This window comes from Camellia sinensis, chromosome 5, assembly GCF_055761805.1.
Source record: "Camellia sinensis isolate YWXY chromosome 5, ASM5576180v1, whole genome shotgun sequence".
Taxonomy (NCBI): domain Eukaryota; kingdom Viridiplantae; phylum Streptophyta; class Magnoliopsida; order Ericales; family Theaceae; genus Camellia; species Camellia sinensis.
Window position 1 is genome coordinate 131,235,010 of NC_138965.1, and position 14,433 is coordinate 131,249,442.

The following is a 14,433-nucleotide window of genomic DNA, read 5'->3' on the forward strand; positions in this document are numbered from 1 at the left end:
TGAGGAGTTGAATAATGGGTGTTTTTAAATTTTATTTTTTGATTATCATTTTTTATTTTGCAAAAATTTGTACCAAAAGCCAGACACTAATAATGCGTGATGTAAAGTAAGGTTCAAAAGCAACATTAAAAATGGCAATCCCAAAACAATACATGAGACACTCGTTATTTCAAGGGGAAATTACTGTTTAGTACAAATTTAGAAAAAAAAATCAATAATAAATTTTATAAATGTTAATAATTAAAATTTTAACATTTTTATTTATATAAAAATATTATCTTTTAAATCCATTGATTTGTCAAATATACACAATTTTACCTTCACATATGAAGAAAATATTTTCATGATTTAAACTCGTGACATCAAGATTCCAACAAAACAACCTTATCCCTGTGCCAAAACCCATCATCAATTTTGATTTTTTTTTACATAAATTACACTAACCTCCATTAATATAAAAAAAATACAAAAAGTCTTACAACTTTGTATAATTACATTGACCACCATTTTATTAATAGTAAAAAGACTAAAACCAATGCATATGAAACACATACATAAACAAACAAACAATAATTTTGTTTTTTTTTTTTTTTTTCAGAACTACTATTAGCACCTACCTCTTTACTTTGCCCACCATTTCTTTGAAGTCCCCCTTTTATTAATAGTAAAAAGACTAAAACCAATGCATATGAAACACATACATAAACAAACAAACAATAATTTTGTTTTTTTTTTTTTTTTTCAGAACTACTATTAGCACCTACCTCTTTACTTTGCCCACCATTTCTTTGAAGTCCCCCTTTTATTAATAGTAAAAAGACTAAAACCAATGCATATGAAACACATACATAAACAAACAAACAATAATTTTGTTTTTTTTTTTTTTTTTTCAGAACTACTATTAACACCTACCTCTTTACTTTGCCCACCTTTGCCCACCATTTCTTTGGAACACCCCCCCTCCCAAAACAAAATGAATCCCCTTTCTTTTTTTCTTTAAACCCCTACCTTAATACCCAACTATACCCCTCATCTTTTTTACTCTCCATTATTATCATCTTCAAAGCAACCTCTCAGCTCAAACCTGCAAACAGGACAAGCATTGTGGATTCGCCCAACAAAATGAATCCCCTTTCTTTTTTTCTTTAAACCCTTACCTTAATACCCAACTATACCCCATATCTTTTTTACTCTCCATTATCATCATCTTCAAAGCAACCTCTCAGCTCAAACCTGCAAACAGGACAAGCATTGTGGATTCGCAGCCATAGAACAATGCAATCACCATGATACAAGTGTTTACACGACATCACTCTCGCTTCCTCTCCTACCTCAAACCCTTCTCTGTAAATCGGACAATTCGAATCACTGATTAGATCAAATGCCCGTCAGATTCACAATCGATATAGCTTGAATCGCTGGAATCGGCACCAGAGGAGACCCTCACCGATCAATCTCCGTCGGCGAAAAACTAGTTTTTTGAAATTTGAAAACGATCCAAACTTCTAGATTTTTCTTTATTACTTCATTTTCACTTTTATTTAGAGGGATTGGTGTTGATTGGTCAAGATTTGAGCTAGGGTATCAAGTGACGGCGGAACAGCAAGGTCACGACGGAAATGGGAGATGCACCGGAGGCAGAAGAGATGAGAGTGGTATGGAGAAGGGATTCTGATTTATCGTTGGCAATGACGGCACCAGAAGTAATTTGAGTTCGCATTCTTTGGACACCATTGACGATGAAGCAAGAGCGGTGGATCAAGGACATGGTTTTTGTAATTGAATTTGAATTGGGTTTGTTGGGAATTTGATTTTTATGGGAGTGAATAAGGAAATGGAGAAGATAAGAAGTTTTTATATATGTATGGGTTTGATGAACAGAGGTGAAGAAGAAGAAGAATAAGGAGGATGAGAGAGATGCAATGGTAGCAAAATCATCGGAGATGGAAAGAGAGGTTGCCGGTGACAGTGGCAATGGTGGTCACCGATGGAGATGGTGGGGTAAGGTCTAGAAAATTAGGGTTAGGGTTAGGGTTAGGGTTAGAGTTTGGGAAATTAGGGTTAGAAAGTTAGGGATGAGGGTAAAAATATAACTTTATGTTTGGACAAAATTGGAATTAAAAAAAAATGGAGGGTCCAAAGAAGAAGGATAAGTGCTAATAAGAGAACTCTTTTTTTCTTCTATCAATTTAACTAACCAAGTACTGATGAAAAATGAGTAAAGTGTTATATTAAGTATAACTTTAATTGAACCCAATGTAATCTCCATCAAACTAGTTATTTTTATTTTTTAGCTAAAATAGTGAATAAATAATTTCACCTCTATCAAACTAGTTATCAAGTTAGCCATTTTAATTTGGATAAATTACAAATACACCCCTTAAGATTTACTTAAAATACGAATTGTTCCCTGTAGTTTGGAAAATTACAAATACCTTCCTATTATAATTTTTTATTTAACAGAATTAATCGAAAAAGTGAAATTTCTCATACTTCACCTATACAATAATAAAATTATTTGAATTATTAATTGAAATAAAATTTTAACATTATTAAAAACTGTTAATTAACTTGATAATTTATTAATAAAATGATCTATTTGTTATGAAATTATAAACCTTGGGGGGCATAATATAATTTCTAAAATCACAGGGGATAATTTGTAATTTAAGTAAATCTCAATAAGTGCGTTTGTAATTCTCAGGGAGTGTGTTTGTAATTTAACCTTTTAATTTTGGTAGTTTTGACTCAACAAATGTAACTATTAGAGGGTGTTTGGGTAACCTATATTAGCATACTTTTTTATATTTTTGTTTTTTTCTATCACATCACCTCTCTACTTTTTTACACATCTTTTTATAAGAAGTCAAAAAATATACTTATTTAGATCATCCAAAATAACCCATTGGTTTACCCTCACCAAACATTAAAAAATTATTATTTTCTATACTTTGGAATTAATTGTGTTGAGTTTATAAAAAATAATTTCAAATTAAAATGAATAAAATAATATTTAAATAGTATAGAGAAATACTAGAGAGTTTGTTGGAGAATGTACTTAAAAAGATGTAAAACCAAAATAAAAAAAGTAACTTCTATGTTAAAATATATCAAAAATTTAACTGATTTGATGTTAATGCTTTAATTATGTTAAACTTGTGAGACTTGTTGTATTTTTTCAAAATTTTTAAAAAAGTTAGTATAATTTATCTTTAGAAAAATTACAAAGATTTGACTCTTATAACAAAATAAGTTTTAAATTTTTTATTTTGCCAATTCATATCCTAAATTTTTTATTTATTTTAATCTAAATCATTTGCCTGTTTTTGTTAACTAAAATCGACTAAAAAATTATTATTTTAGTCATTAAACTCAATGAAAAAATGTATTTTAGATATTTTATCTACATCTATATTTAGTTGAATGACTAAAATATTATTTTTTTTCATTGATTTTACTTAACAAAAATAGACAAATGATTTAAATTAAAAATAAATTACAAGATTATGATTTAAATTGATAAAATTAAAAATTCAATATTTATTTTTTTACAGTACTCAATCCTTTTTTCTTTTTCTTTTTTGTAGTTATCCCTTTATCTTTCTTTTTAAAAATAAATAAATATATGTATAAAAGAACAAATAAATTGAGATCTCGTTTGACAATACAATATTTTTAACCTAAAAGTCACTAAAAAAGTCAACAAATATAATAAAAAAGGATAAATTACACTGACTCCTCTTGAGATTTGGTTCAATTACATCTCGCCCCTAACGTTTTGGAAATTATATTTCCACCCCTGTAATTTATAATCTCATTTCACAAACCCCTACTTATATAAAAGGTAACAAATCTCAATAGAAAAATAGAGGAAATTATATATATTTTTTTAAAGTAAAACAAAGGAAAGGAAAAAAAATAGCGAAAGTAAAGCAAAGCAAAGAAAGAGAAAGTTCATGAGTTCAATATTTTCATTCCATCAAAATAATTACAATGACAGGAAAGTTAGTATAATTTCCCAAACGTCAAAAGGTAATATGTATTAAACCCAAACCTTAGGGGGTGTAAATATAATTTATCCTAAAAAAAATAAGTCAAAAATTCATTTTCTTTTACTCTACTTTTTACCCATTTTTTCATAAAAAAATTAAACATCATCACAAACATTAATTTTTTTTTATCTAAAATAAAAAAAAAATCACTAAAAAATCTTGTTCTCAAAGGACCCCAAAACTTAACCTCAAACTCAAATTCAAACTCAAAATATACACCTAACAAACAAGCCTTTCATCTTGGGTTGTTTTGGAAAGTAAGTAAAAGTTGTCTTTTTAGATTTTTTTGGTTTTTTTTTTTAAAAAAATATGTAAAAAAAATAGAGAGACAATGTGATTCAAAAAAGCGGAGTTAAGTTCCTGCTATGCCACAACAGGCTGTTGTGAGGCCCAATGAGGGTGTGTCCTGAGTTTTTTCCATAATCCGAACCGTTCATACTATAAGGTTCGTCAAATAGATTATTTATACAAAAAATCAAGTAAATTTGACATTTGTAGCCTCATAATAAGAGCACATTTATTTTTTTAAAAATAAACGATTAACATGATTTTAATATTTTTTTAAAGCAATTAGTACTTGATCATGGGTTTACAAAAGTCCAATTAGTTTGAATATTTTCTTATAAATAATATACTCGACAAATCTTACAATATAAACAGTTCAGATTATCAAAATACAATAAAAAAATACCTTTACGAGACCTCACAACAGCAACCCTCAGTCCCAAAAAAGCTAAAAAGTCAAAAATTGACTTTTAGCCAGATTTCCTCAATTGTTGTTGCAGTAAGGTCCCTACGGGATGAAAAGATTTTAATAAAAAAATTATAAGAAAAAAAATTAAACTCATAGAAAAAAAAAATGATTATATCCTTTTTTTTTGCATTTTTTTTATAAAAAAATTCAAAAATCATCACTAAACTCTTTTAGCAACATTTAAATAGTTAGCTTATTGGCTTATTTGGATCATATCACCTCTTTATTTTTTTGAACATTTTTTTCATAATAAACAAAAAAAATCAGCTTATAAGTCATACCCAAAATAAGGTTTGGGGTACTATTGTGCCCCTCTCTCAAGGCCGATATTGAGACTATTTTGATTATCCAAACCAGTAGAATTCATGGAGTAGAGTATCCATGTCAAAATCAAATTACTCTGACGTTCATGACTACATGATCAAAGCCTTAAAAATATAAAATTTATTATCAAAATTATGTTTACCATTTATTTTTTTCAAAACTAATGTGATATAATTATATGGTTACAAATGTCTAATTGACCTTTTTTTTCATAGATGATCTATTTGACAAATTTTGCAATATATACTATTTAGATCATCACATAAGCCCGACATCAACCCCCACAAGGACACAACAAGCTACTTGCATTCACGACACGACAATAGCCTTTCCTCCAAAAACAACTCTAACTACTAAAAACATTCAATGTGTTTAGTTTCAATTTTCTAAATTCAATTTTTTGAAAAATTGAGTTTTTTTTTTTTTGTTTTTCGTGTTTTTTTATTTTTAGTAAATGTTTTTAAAATTTTAAGTAATTTTTTTTACTTTTTTAGATATACATTACTTAGATGTATCTAAATAGTAAACAAAAAATATGAAAAAATATTTTAAAAATTAATAAATATACAAAAATATGAAAAATGTATTGAATTTTCATATTTTTGGTATTTAGTGAATTTTTTAAATATTTGTTTCATAAATATTATACTTTTTAAGTGTATTTATGTTAAATGTGTATAAAAAAAATTTTAAAAAATTGCTTAACATATTAAAAAAATTCAATGAAAATAAAAAAATAAGAAAAATAAAAAAATAAAATTTTTTGAAGAGTGAATTGTGAAAATAAAAATCAAACAAAGTAATTACTTTCCAAACGGATCTTGAGTGAAAACATGAAAATAATAAAAATAAATGAAATTTATTACATTGTTTTGTCAGTTTAGAGGTCCTTTAACATTAGTTGAAATGTTACAAATGACAAGCATGAACCAACGATTTGTCATGATTATTTATTATTTAAAACCTTAACAAAATTCTAAATTGTTAAACATGAACCAACGATTTGTCATAATTATTTATTATTTAAAACATTAACAAGCTAAATTCTAAATATTGTTTTTCTCATTTTAAAAGTAATTCCATCCATTGTCGTGTCATGGTTCACCATGTGTTTAGACAATTAAAAAATAGAGGCATTTGTTTATAAATCTTTTCTTACTTGTTTCTGTTTCACTTAATTTTTTTTTTAATTTTTTATGTTTCAATAAATCTAATGGATGATATAGTTATCAAAATACCACTAATAATAATAGGCTGAAGTGCGCATTAATATTCATATTTAAACTGTCAAATTTATTTAATATAAATGTTCATATTATCAAATTGCTAAGGGTTCAAAAAATATTCATATAGGTAAAATTATTCATAAAATACCTTAAATATGGGAATTAGGATTTAGTGGATCAAATGTCCAAAATAATAGGACCTACTAAAATAGGGTCCTAGACCCTGAATTTGATCACTTGATTGGAGATCAGCCACCAACAATTCTTTGAATTGGGGATTAGCCACCTAAACTCTTAATATTATTAAACATCCTCCCCCAAACCATTACAATAAGCATCCTTATATAAGAAAAACAACATAGACTTCCTAATATAATTAGACTTCCTAAACTGATTAGATAGTAATTGAAAAGAAATAGACTTCCTAATATAATTGGTTTCCTAACATTCGACTACCCTAGGATCACAGCTTGTCCTCAAGTTGGAAAATCGAGATAACGAGCATAAAAAACAGCATGGTCTTCCCAAGTAGCTTCATTAATAGAATGACCCTTCCACTGAATGAGCCAACGTGTAACAGCTTAATTGTTCTACTTGAAGATGCCGCGATCTAAAATTTTTTCAGGAATCCATTCAGAAACATCACTAAGAGAAGGTAAGTAGGGGTTGAAAGTAACATTTGCTCCCAACTTTAACTTCAAGGCAGAGACATGAAAAATGGAATGTATACGACACCCTTCAGGAAGGTCCAACTTGTAAGCAATAAAACCAACCTGTGCAATAATGTGAAAAGGTCCATAAAAACGGAGAGAAAACTTGGAATAATATTACAAAGCAGCTGTAGAGTGGCGATAAGGTTGCAGCCACAAAAAACCCTAATCATTTACAGCAAAACAGCGTTCAATTTGATAGGGATGCGTAGAATTTCATACGAGCTTAAGCAGATTGTAGATGTTCCTTTAAAAGTTGCAAAGTATGATCGCGATCCCGTAAAGCAAGGTCAATTGTATGAACAACAATTGTACTAGGAAAATAAGCCGAAACTGAAAGTGGAGGGCGGCTGTAGATAGCCTCAAACAAAGTCATTTGAATAGTAGAATGATAAGTGGTATTGTACTACCTTTCAGCCCAAGGCAACCAGCGAGACCAATTGTGAGGTTTCTGACCCGCAAAACATTGAAGATAACACTCTAAAGTGCGGTTAGTAACCTCGGTCTGACCATCAGATTGAGGGTTATAAGCCGAACTCCGACATAATTGCGTACCCTGCATAGTGAAGAAGGCCTCCCAAAAATTACTAAGAAATATGGGGTCTTTATCACTAGCAATTGTACGAGGCATGCCATGAAAGCGAACAACATCATAGCTTGTTTTTCGTGCTCCTCGGAGGGGTTTAGTCTCATCGGATACGATAGCTCTACAGTTTGAACTCCTATGGTTCTGAATCTAATTTCACAAGTGTAATGTGAAATAGTGAAAATGAAGAAGAGTCCAAATCCGACAAATCTTTGGAAAATCGATTTTTAATCAAAAATGCCAAAAATGGATTGCATTGCCAGATTTCAGATTCGCTGCCTAAATATTTTTGAAAAATTTAGGAAACCTATGACTCATGCCAAAGGCCACTTGTCCGTCATTACCAAAGTGTCTCAGCTCGGGAACTTAGGTATGAGAGAGGAAAGTCATGAATTGAGCACTCCACTCACCCGATTAAAGATCGGCCTCTACTAATCATGATGTGATTTTTATGTACAGTATATGCTCTTGTTCCGATTATTATGATATCTTTATTATGTGATGCACACAAGTATAAACTAACTCACCCATTTTAGAATGTTTTGCTTTCATGTTTGTTTCGAAAAGTGTTTCCAATATGTACCACTTGAAAAGTAATCTCATATGTATATTAATCAAGTCATCCTAACTTAAGCGAAAAAGCCTTCATGCACCGATATTTAAGAGTTATATCAACTAAGCACTTAGCCTCATGGTAAACATGCTTGATATGGCAACACAAACACATATGCAATATACTAAAGTAAGAAATGCTCACCTAGTACTCAACCGAGGCAAGCCAAAAGAAATGAAACCGTTAGAAAAATACATGCTCTACTATGCAAGTAACTAAATGCAATACATACAAAATGCAACTAAGAGGTTCAGTTTAGTAACATGGCATATGGTTCAACTCAAAGCATGTGATTAGTACACGTATTCGAGTAAGTAAAAAATGACAATATGGTTAGAATGATGAACCGAACCCTTATGCATGCAAAACGAATGGATGCGAGTCATGGAAAATGCTAAGGAAAACATGATGCTATACAACCATGATAAGCGAATAAATAAAAGAGAGAAATAAATGGGAGTTGGAAGACATACACAATATTACAATTTTGCCCTCATGCAAGAGGATCTAAATAAATGTCCTAATTAACTAATTATTACAACACCAAATTAATTAACTATTAACTAGCTATTACAAATTCAAAGCTAATTAACTACAATACACTAATTGATCTAAGAGATACAAGCTAATGAACTCAAACAAGAGTTGAAGAACCACACGTGCAAAGAAGAAGATCATATGATTATTATAGTAAACACGATAAGTATGAGGAGATAATACAAAAAAAATACTTGTCTAAGTATGCATACCTTTCGGAGCCTCTTTCTGGTGGGCGAGGCATGTGCCTCTGGAATCGATGCCACTGCTGCTTGGGCTGTCCTTAGCTTGGAACGAGTCATGCGTACTGTTGCACTTACTTCAGGGGGAACAGTCTGCAGGGGTTGAACAAACATTGCCCCAGAAGGGTGAGGCTCCTCAACAACGCGCGAGGACAGAAGCTTGAAGCCACAGAATATGCTGGATTGTTTCCCTCGACCAGAAGGCAGGCGAAGGGAAAGGTCGGGCTGGGAAATAGGCTCCATTGCTAGGACGACCGGGGTGCTATTGCAAAAATTGAGGAAGGAACTAAGATTGTGATGCCAGAATAGCCTATTGTCAGAAGTACATGCACCTTCTCTCCCGAGTGAGGGAAGCTCCGTAACCCCTAGGCCCTCTACAAGTAGAGTAGTGTAGTCTCAGGTAAACCGTTGAAAACTCCGGTGGAAATCAGTATGAGGCGGGGGAGCATACGGGACACCCTGATCCATCCCGAGTTGCATAAGGACCCTGTCCGGTCGATAGACGACATTAGACATGCCTTCTTCGTTCCACACGGGCAGGAATCCAGGGTGAATCATGGCGGCAATAAGGAGAGAATTAGTCTGGATGCTGTCGAGAGAAAAAATCGACATGGTGGGACTCTGGAAATAAATGGGGACAACAGAAATGCTTGGGATAGGCTGAGTGAAAGGGCGTAAGATGCACTCCTCCATATGGTCAACATAGTCTGAAAAAGGCCGATTGGTGCTAAGGCCAGACCACCGAGAGATGCGAGGGCGGGACTGACGCACTTGCCTCGTGACAGGTCGACCCTCTGCATCTAGGACAGGGTGGCCCTCTACATCCAAGACTTCATCAGTAAAGAAGGGCTCGTGTTCCTTGGGGGTGGGGCCTACGACAGGAAACCTCTCGTAGAAGAAGGCAATTAGGAACTGGGTATGCATAAAGCTCCACACGTCATAGCGACCCATGGATCGCACCATGTCCTAATGAATAAGGTCAAGACGAAAGTATAAGTTGCCCAGAAAGAGGGGAGCCAGAGGGATCTGGTTACCGCTGCAAAGCTTTACAACCAAGGAAAATACCAGGAGATTGATACTTTCTGTAGGGTTACTGGGTAGGACGAAGAATGAGATAAAATAGCTGATGAACGCTGCCAAATACAAGTCACCTCGGTAGCCCGGACCAACTATGGACTCGCGGCTCTCCTCAGTGATGTCCCCTACGACCGGTTGCAAGTCCTTGAAGAAATGCTTAAGCCAAGAAAGATAGGTAGTCTTATCCATTTTGGGCCTCTCTTGGAGCAATTCCCCAGTTCTAAGATCATATCAGGAACCAAACTTTCGCGCCTCCCGAAAGGCTGTCTGAAGAGCAGTGACAGTGCCTTGCTCTACAGGGGTCAGAGACTTTGGATCAAAGGGGAAATCTCCACGGGTGCTGAGGCGCAAGAGGACAGCAACATCTTCTAGGGTCTGGGTTATCTCCTCCCATGCCAAGGTGAAAGTGTAGGTGTCACGACTCTAACGGGAGACAATCATATCAGTGTTGGTCTGCACCTTGCGCACTGACAACTTTCTCGAGATTAAAATGGTGTTGAAAAGGCGAACATCACGCAGACCCTGCTCGAAGCCGCCATGACGTTATCAGTGCACCTTGCGCACTGATAACTCTCTCAAGATTAAAATGGTGTTGAAAAGGTGAACATCACGCAGACGCTGCTCGAAGCCGCCATCAGCCATGACGTCATCGACCCAAAGGGACCAATCTGCTGGAGGGCCCGAATGAGCACAATAGTAGATGTAAGAATGTGGGAAGTTGCCATGCTCCACACGAAACCACATTATAGAAACCGGGTTCACCATGTCTGCGTCTTCCAAGGTGGTCTCCCCAAAAGGAAGCAGAGGCTCCTCTAGAGAAGGGATGTCTGGAACAAAGGAGTCAACCGCCTTCCAGAAGGGGTCGGCCAACCCTCCGAAGTAAGGGGCCCGCCTCCACTCAGTAGGGGGTAGGGTAGCCCTGTCAGCAAGAAACCTAGTGCTGGCGATGAAAGGGAGTCAAGAAAGTCAAAAAAGCTTTGGAAAGAGGGAACAAGGAAGAGAAGAAGATAAAGGAGACAGAAAGGTGTGTTGGGAAGAAATGGGGGACCGGTGGACCCAAGGGGCATTATTTATAAAGAAAATCAGAAAAGGAGGGCGCTAACACACTGCCCTAGGTCTATTATGACCTGGCAGTCAAAAGGGCACCTTTTCAGAGCCGGTGCAACTTCTAACCCAATCGATGCAACCCTTGGGCTACCCACTGACGTCATGCCCGTGCGGGAAACATGGAGGGTGGCTCCCACGTGCGCAGGGAGAAAAATGTTGAGGGTCAGAAATTGAACCCCAAACTAAGTATAGACTCAAGCACTAAGATCGCCCTGAGAAGGCGACCAGGGATAAGAGAGGAGCGTGGGCCAAAGCCCAAGGGAAGTTGGCCAACAAGTGGGCTGAGGTAGGTCTAACCCACCAAGGCTGCAGATGGACTCAGCGAGGAAAAATGCCCAAGTCAAGTTGCAGAGGCAACACCTGCAGCGGTGAAGTTGCCGATGAAACATGTGTAACGACAGAGTTGCTGAGGCACTTTGTCTCAACGCCGCCATTCCTATTAACTTCGGTTTCGCCGTCATTGGAAGTTGCCGAGGGAACATGTGCAGTGGTAGAGTTGCTGAGGCACTTTATCTCAGCGCCGCCAGTCTAAGTATCTTCGGTGCCGCCACTATTCCAAGTAATGTCGGTGTTACGATCATCTGGAGTTGTCGAGGGAAAGAGAAGACCGAGGCAACTAAGTTGCTGAGGCAATACCTGCAGCGCCCAAGTTGCGGAGGCATTCTGTCGGCGCCACCATCTCTAATATCTTCGGTCATGTCGTCTAAACTTGCCGCGGGAAACGACTACCGTAACAACTACTATCGCAGCAACTAAGTTGTAGAGGGAATACCCTGACAAGGTGATAGCAGCCTTTGAGAGAGGCTTCCCTCTGCGAGTAGAGGCTAATGCTTGGCGCCGATAGCAAGTCCCAAGGCATTACTAGCCTAGAGCTGATAATAGGCCCCATAGTTTATTAACTTGGCGCTGATAGCAGGCCCCAAGACTTACTAGTTGGAGCTGATAGCAGGTACAGAAATACCAATTTACCGTGACAACCCCGTGAAGATGCGAGCAGGGTAGCCCGAATATAAGGGACTCCCTTTCCATTGCCCAGGTCTTGGACCTGCCTTAGTCGCACAGGCAGGACTAAGGAAGCCCCCTCGAGCTTGGTATTAAGGTGCATCATGGTTGATAGCAGGCTTGGTTATGGCCTTCGCCCTGGGAAGCTGAGGAGTTTGTGGTTAGGTGGCTAAGGGTGGAGGTTTCACTGAGGTGAACACGAACATAGCTGATAGCAGGTTGATGGAGTCCTAAGAATGCATGTACTAATCAAATAGAACTGAGAAGGCAAGTGCAGCGGCAAGGTTCACTGCTGCAAGTGCACTTGCTGAGGTTCAAGCTGAAAAGGCAAGTGTAGAGGCAAACACTCTTGCTGTAACTACACTTGCTAAGGTTCAAAAGGGAGTTGCAATGCCAAACACTCCCGTCGCAACTACACTTGCTGAGGCTCAAAAAAGGTAGTTGTGGAGGCAAATAGATAGTACATAGTATATGTAGAGGGACACGTGGCACCTTCAGCCTGGTGGCTCAAGGTAGAATATTCCATGTGATCCTCTAGGACACATGTTTTCCATCTATTTGGCCACTTGGTGTCTTCTTGGCACCAAGGAAAAGCCTATAAATAGAACCCATTTCCCAAGGTTCAACAGGAGGAATTTTGGGGATTTGGGGGAGATGCTGCCCAATTTGGTACTGCCACACACTTCTTCTTGAGCCACTTACTTCAACCTCACCCAGCTACACACTCTCCAATTCCCAGATAGTTGCTGCTGTTCATTCTCAAGCCATTTCCATCATCAGTGGACCATTAACATATTTTTGCCTCTTTAATCACCTCTCTAATCTTGAACCCCCCTACAGTTCTTAAGATCTAGTCAAGGCGGTAGGAGATTGTGGCTGTGTTTAAGGCTTTGATCGCATTACAGAGGTAGTCAAGTGACAGTTATCGACACCGATGCCAAGATTCGAGTTGAGGAGTCCCCTTTCGAACTCCATTGAGTTCTTCGAAATCAAACTCTTTTCGTCTTCGCCACTATGCACCATCACCGACTTTAATCTCTCTTCTCCTTTCTTACCATCACGGCTATCCCTTCTCTTTTACCTTTTCAACTCCTCCTCTCTCTCTATATTTGTCCATTTGCTATCATCATCAAACCCTAGATCTGATATTAGTTGAAAAATTGATCAATCCAGCCAACCAAAATAAGCCGACTACTTTGAGGAACATGCCTTTCATCCGCCGTAGCCGGCCGTCTCAAACACTAATGACTGCTGATAGATAAGAGATTTGAAACAGATTCGCTTTTTTTATTTTTATTTTTATTTTTTATTTTTAAGTTGATGATAAATAGATTGCAATCTGTCAATTTTTTTTTAAAAGTAAATAGATAAAAAATTATTGTTGTTGTTATAGTGGAACATACAGAATTTAATAAAACATTGAACAAATAATAAAATTTTGATAGATATTTGAATTGATAAGGGAAAAAATCAAATACGTAAGGGGGAAAATGAATAAATAATTAAAAATTTGAACAAACAAATATAAATTTGAATAGATAGTCAAAAAAAGTCAAAGGATAAAAATAAATAAATTAGGAAGGTAAAATTAAAAATAAAATGTCATTTAAAATCAACAAATAAAATGTTCTTTAAAATAGTAAAAGTATTTCTTATCAAATTATTTCACAAATCGTAAAACTTTCACAATAAAAAATATGCACTGGATTTAATATCTTAAAGCATCTTTAACGGTAAATCAAAATTTTCATCAAATTTGAGTAAAAGTTTCTTTTGATATCAAATGTTCGAATGGAGAATTTTAGAGCTTCATCACAACCCTGGACGGCCAGTGTAATTTTATATTATTTTTTTTGCCTTGAGGTGGTCAATCGGTTAGTGTAATTTTTTTATAAATTTTTGTCTTGACGTGGTCATTCGGGAGGACATCTGGTGGTAAAAATCAAACGACTATAACAGTGAATTGATGAAAGGCACATTCGTCCACATTTTGATAAAAGAAAAGTGAAATTCTAAATTTGATACCTATTTGATGAAATCGTTACGGCAGAAAAATGTATCATTTTTTATCAAATTCAAATTTGATGAAAGGTTTGAGTAACCATTGGAGATGGTCTTATATACTCGTTATTTTGGATTTTTTTAACAGTTTTCTCAAATTAATATATATAAGTATTCAAATAACAATTTTATAGAATGATAG